Source organism: Gymnoscopelus braueri (assembly GCF_963280865.1).
Source record: "Gymnoscopelus braueri genome assembly, chromosome: 2".
Classification (NCBI taxonomy): Eukaryota; Metazoa; Chordata; class Actinopteri; order Myctophiformes; family Myctophidae; genus Gymnoscopelus; species Gymnoscopelus braueri.
The window spans coordinates 42,142,565-42,148,491 of NC_137604.1; positions in this window are offsets into that span (position 1 = coordinate 42,142,565).

Here is a 5,927-nt window from a genome sequence, read left to right on the forward strand (position 1 = left end):
TGAGTCGCGGGGCCGTCGCACCCTCCGCTGAGCGCCAGTATCACGCCGCGGGATACAGTACAGCTCGAGCCGAGGAGAGAAGAGTCTCGGCGTTGCCATGTCTGCTTATTATAAGCGATTTTGAGCTTCTTTTTCTGTGAAGTTTAGGGTGACCGGGACCCTTGGCTTAATTCAATACGCACGTCCATGCGCGCGCACATAGGTGTTGATTGAATACAGGCAACGACTCAGCGTTGAATTTAGACACGCAATGCATTTGTGCATGTTTTCGGATTGGTTATGGGTGAGCATGTTTATATGAAAAGTACATGATGAACGCCTATGCAACCACTGAAACCAAATATTATTATTTTAATTCTGGCAAAAACCGGGACAACTGTGAAGTGAATGTTGAAAACCGGGACATATTGGTGTTTTAGAGATATTTGTCGGGACTCGGGAAACACAGCTTGAAAACGGGACAATCCTGGCCAAACCGGGATGTCTATAGATAGATAGGTAGCCAGCCGTAGCCTGCTAATGTGACCTACTGGCTTCTTTTTCTTTTCTTTTTTTCCTAGACCCGGTTGCTTATTTCTATCACAAAATCTGGCAACACTGAAGGGTCTATAGATCCCATAGCCCGGAGTGAACGTCGCGCGGTGATTGGCTGGTTGTCAGTAAAGGCAGCAAAAAAAACAAAAAATTAAATTAAATTACAAGACAATGTATGTTGTGATTATTACGTCAGAAATATTTACAGGAGAATATCGTCGAAGTGAGTCATTCATACTCTTTTGACTGAAACTACAATGGCGCAGATGTAGCCTCGAACTATTGGATAGTTATTTATCTGTAAGGCAGTGGTAAACTGGTAATTAATAAATGAATGAATAAATAAATAAATGACATCTACATCGTTCCGTTTCAAGTTTCAAAATTGATTGATTTATCTTGAATAACGGACAACAGACTTGCCAACCGTGTTCTTCCAGGACATGGGATGTAGACCACAGTTAGAGGCGGTCGTCGATAACAACATGGATAGCAAGGGCTACTTTTACACATCTATCATTTTCATGCGCTGACTGACAGTGTGTGGAATGGATTATGTAACTGTCAGACAGTGCATTCTTTTAGAGAAATGAGGCGAGTCTTGGTGACACTTGTTAGCAGTGGTGGAAAAAGTAGGCTACTCATATGTTTTACTTGAATAAAAGTATCAATACAGCAATGTAGTAATAGGCCTATACTGTTACAAGTAGAAGTTAGATATTCACAATTTACTTGTGTAAAAGTACAACATTTTTGGCATCAAAATGTACTTAAAGTACCAAAAGTTAAAGTTCTCCTAATGCAGCTGTCCTATTTCACAAGTTCTACAAGCACACAACACATTGCATTGGGATGCGTTGTGAGCGTTGTGAGCGCATCTATTTTCAAATAGCAATTGTTTAAATGGGGCTGAAGTAGTTACTCTAACAATAATCTAAAACTACAAAGTAACTAGTAACTCAAATTGGCAAATAATTGTAAAGTAAAAGTAAAAAAAATTGCCTCTGAGATGTAGTGGAGTAGAAGTAAAACTATTGAAAATTGGAAATACTCCTGTAAAGTAAAAATACCTCAAAAGTTGTACTTAAGTGCAGTACTTGAGTACATGTACTTAGTTACTTTCCCCCACTGCTTGTTAGAAATACTAAATTATAGGTCTACTCGTTAAAATGGGCTTGCTGGCCTGGGGATGAAACCAGGCAACCAATGATACATCAATGTAATCAAAAGGGGGTCTGGCTATTGGCTACAATAACAATAGTGAAATGAAACATTACTTTTAAGTAGCTATAGTGCTACATAATCTACTGTAGGCTATGGGAGGACATTGACAGCCTACATGTTTTTTTTGGTTTTTGTTTTGGAGGGGGGCATTTTCTATGGGACCCAGCTCTTTCCAAAAATAACACTGGAGAATCATAGATGGCAACATATGTGTTTCTTTTCTTTTTCATAAAACGTCAGTCACTCTGCAAAGAGTGGTTTGACCCATATACACCTAAAACAAAGCGGCCTACTGACTCTCCAAACAGACTGTAATCTCTGGGCAGTAGATGTAGTGACAGACAGACAGATAGGGTACGTCTAGTTGGCTGTGGGCTATCTGATGGTGAACTCCTGAACTGCACTGTGTTAAACTTGCCTCATGCTTTGATTGGGATATGATAAGCACTGTTTATGTTGTCAGGAGAACAAAAGTGTCTAAGAGAAGGGCTAAGCACTGGAGCATGCCGGTACATGCCATCATCTCAAATTCTCACCTCAAGACAAAGCCTGTATGGATGATGCACACACACCACACTGGGTCTGCACACTATAGGCCGCCAGAGGGAAGATATCATGCATTTGTGAATGGTTTTGAAACTTTTAGGCTATATGTCAGGCAGGACAAGACAGTGCGTCTCTAACTATTTCATGTCAAGGACCCCCACATTAATATGTATTTGGCCGCAGACCGCCCCCCCCCCCCCCCCCCCCCCCCCCCCATCTGAAACTACTTCATTCCAGCCAGGGACCCCTACAAGATTTGTGTTGTTAAAATGTCTCAAAAACATTCAAAATGGGTCAAATGTTTTCAAGATTTGAAAAAAAAAGCAGATATACAAGCTCACAACGCATCACAATGTGTGGCGTTGTGAGCTTGTAGATCGGCTATTTTCAAATAGCCATGGCCCATGGCTATCTGCGGGATTTAAGCGGTTAAACTGTTTTTGATGCTATTAATGCATTTTGCTGGGGACCCCCTGGGACCCCCCAGAGGACCCCACTTTGAGAACCACTGGGATAAGGAATAAGTTTGCACTGTCAAGAGTGAAACTTCCACAATTCCATCAATCCATCTCATTAATATTGCATGCTAATGCATGAAAATAGACTGCAGGGCAGCATCAGAGGACAGGAGCACAACGTGTCATTTCCTCCTCTCAGATGTTCAGATAGGTCAGTGCTAGCTAGCCTGTTTTACACATGCACCTTAAGGTCAGGAAATGAGTAAAATGATGTTATCAGATAGGCCTAATATAGCCTACCTGTACCATAGCCTATTAGATCATTCTTATTTTGTCCATTCGTCACTATAGGCCTAAAGGTGTTTATTAAACCTTTTTAACAAACCGCCCTAAAAAAAAGGAAAATAAAATATGAAAATCTATTATAAGATTGTTTAACATCATGCAAAAATAGCAACAATTAACGCCGTAAATAAAATAAAAGTAACTATTTTAAGTTCATTACATTAGTCAAGTTCAGCGCTGCACAACTGCCAAGCTGTGGCCAGTGGTGTAAAGTAACTAAGTAAGTACATTAACTCAAGTAGCCTACTGTACTTTTTTAGTTTTTTGGTATTTTTTACTTTACTGGAGTATTTCCAATGTTCAGTACTTTTACTTCTACTCCATCCTACTGTTACTGCACTGCAATCATTTGAAAACTTTAGTTAAGCTGCTTTGTATATTTTGATTATTATTACAAAATATACATTAAAACACTTCAGCCCACATTTCGGCCATTTGAAAATAGCCGATTTACAAGCATTGAGCTTGTAGATCAGCTATTTTCAAAAGATTTGTATACATTTGAAAACAGTAAAACATGAGTGAGTACTTCTTCCACCACTGCTGCCAAGCTGAGGCAGCAAACTGCATGCGAGGAGGACGGACTATATTCTCCGCAGGACAACAGTAGTGCTGCTGGTAGAGCGGCGGAGGGAAACCATGGAGAGTGCAGCTAGGCTCCTAGCGCAGGTTACGTCACGCGGCTGGCGACAGCATGTCTGAGTGAGGCGAGAGCAGAGCTGCACGTGAATGTGAAATCTGGGAAAACAGTGATGAGAGGAGAATAGAAGGAGGAGAGACAAGAGCTACACATGCCTAAATTAGACCCAAGATTTGTCGGCAAATTTGATTACTCGACTCTTTTAAAGGGAGAGCCGTCAGTATTTTTTTTATTGTTTTTTCCTATGGCGGGCTATCTGACTGTACACTTATAATACAGATGCTTTTAGTCCGTTTGTTTGCAGAGGAAGTAGACAATGCAAATATTTGCATCTTTATATGAGTGGACTGGCCTACAACTAAATTAAGTTTCACCCACAGCTACTTAATGCAGTTGTGGGGGTTATTCAATCACATAAATTGTACCTCAAATGTATTTGATTTGGCTACTTTGTGCACCCCTTTTTATTCAGTCTGTGGAAGAGATAGACGAAATGTTGAGATTTAGAGGTCGTTTGACTTATAGGCTAGTTCTTTAACTTTGCCTTTTTTTAAACAGCAGGTTCAGATTGTTTGGCGTCATTTGTGGGCATGTATTTCATACAAACTAATAGACCTACTTCTAAATATCAATATATGAGAGCTCACTATTCAAAATGACCTGACACTGCTAGCTTCACAGTGATACGTTCAATATCAGTTGTATCGTTAATAGTCTCAGTAATATCCTGGCATGGCCGCCAGACTAATATCACTGCGAGATATTAGTCTGGAATCTCTGTGTGGAACCTGCATTTCCAAGGGGCAAATAAAAAAAATGGCTCTGGTGATAAACCCGCTCCATATTTGCATACTGGGCCCTGATTGGCCCCTCACTACTTCGGAGGGAGTGAAATCCAAATGAGCGGTGCCAGACCAAATCTGCCGAGGGCTATTTTTTTTCCCGCACTGGCAGTTTCGTCTGGTTTCCAGGCTATGTCAGTAACTGTATTCATAGGATATCCCTGGAAAGGCAATGAGAGGTTGTTTTCAAGCATATGGATGATAGAACTTGAGATTATTGGAATATATACCTCTGGAGAATGACACACAACAAGATTAAAGCCCTGCGGTTCCTTTCACTCTCCCTATCTCAGTTTACAAATAAAGTGATCAAAAAGAAATAAAATGTACAAAGATGATTGCTCTGTCCACTCTCAATCAATAAAAAGAAAGATTCTTGTCACTCTATCCATTACTCAGGATGGGCTCATGCTTTGTAATGGCAGAGCTGAATGTGGATGCAGTTAGATGACAGGTCTCATTGTTAAGCCATCAACACAGCAGGATGGCAGCCTCTGATGGAGAAGACAAAGGCCACTGGAGGGGTCAGCTTCTTCCCACTCCCTGCTCCCTAAACGCGTGCTCGTGTGCTGTATGTGGCGATTCACATGTGACCGGGAGAGGTATGCAACCCGGGGTTACCTGGGGCCGAGAGGCTCGCTCGGTCTAGCGACAAACCGAGGAGGCCCAGAACCATAGGACCCACTATAAGTAAGTATGGGGTCAACTCATTATGTGATTCACTTCCAGTCATATACTCAAAGACTTAACAAACCCTAGCGTCCCTATTCTCACAACGTGTCGGAACCGGGAACCTGATGCGTTTTAGATCAGTTATTTTCGGTGAAGAAACTAGGTGTAGAGGGAAATACTAGCAGACCTAGAGCTTAAGGCAGCACACCTCACAAAGCTACATCCCATTCCCAACAGAGACATTTTTGAGTGTCGAAGTACCTTTACACCTTTCAGGCTGTAAGAGATCATCATTACTTGTTTGTGCTGTACTTGACTTCACTATGTCTTTAGGTGCTTTCATAGGATATCTATAATGTCCAATTCTATTATACAGCCCTTAAGTAGGCAGTGCACTACACACATAGGGCCACAGAGACACATCTAGAGATCTACAAGAAGCTATCAAAGGTTTCTCAGGTACTAAGGTAAATCCATTTAAACAGCAATTTGACTGCATCTGAGCACATTACCAGGATTCACAGTACATACAATCCATGAAGAGAAACCCCAGCAGAGCCATTGGCGGGGTTCAGTGGGAGGATGTTCTGGCTAAGGTGAGTTCCTTGTGTCTGTGTTCCAGCTCTGTGTGCATCAGAGTACATTACTAGGCAGTGTAAAAATGCA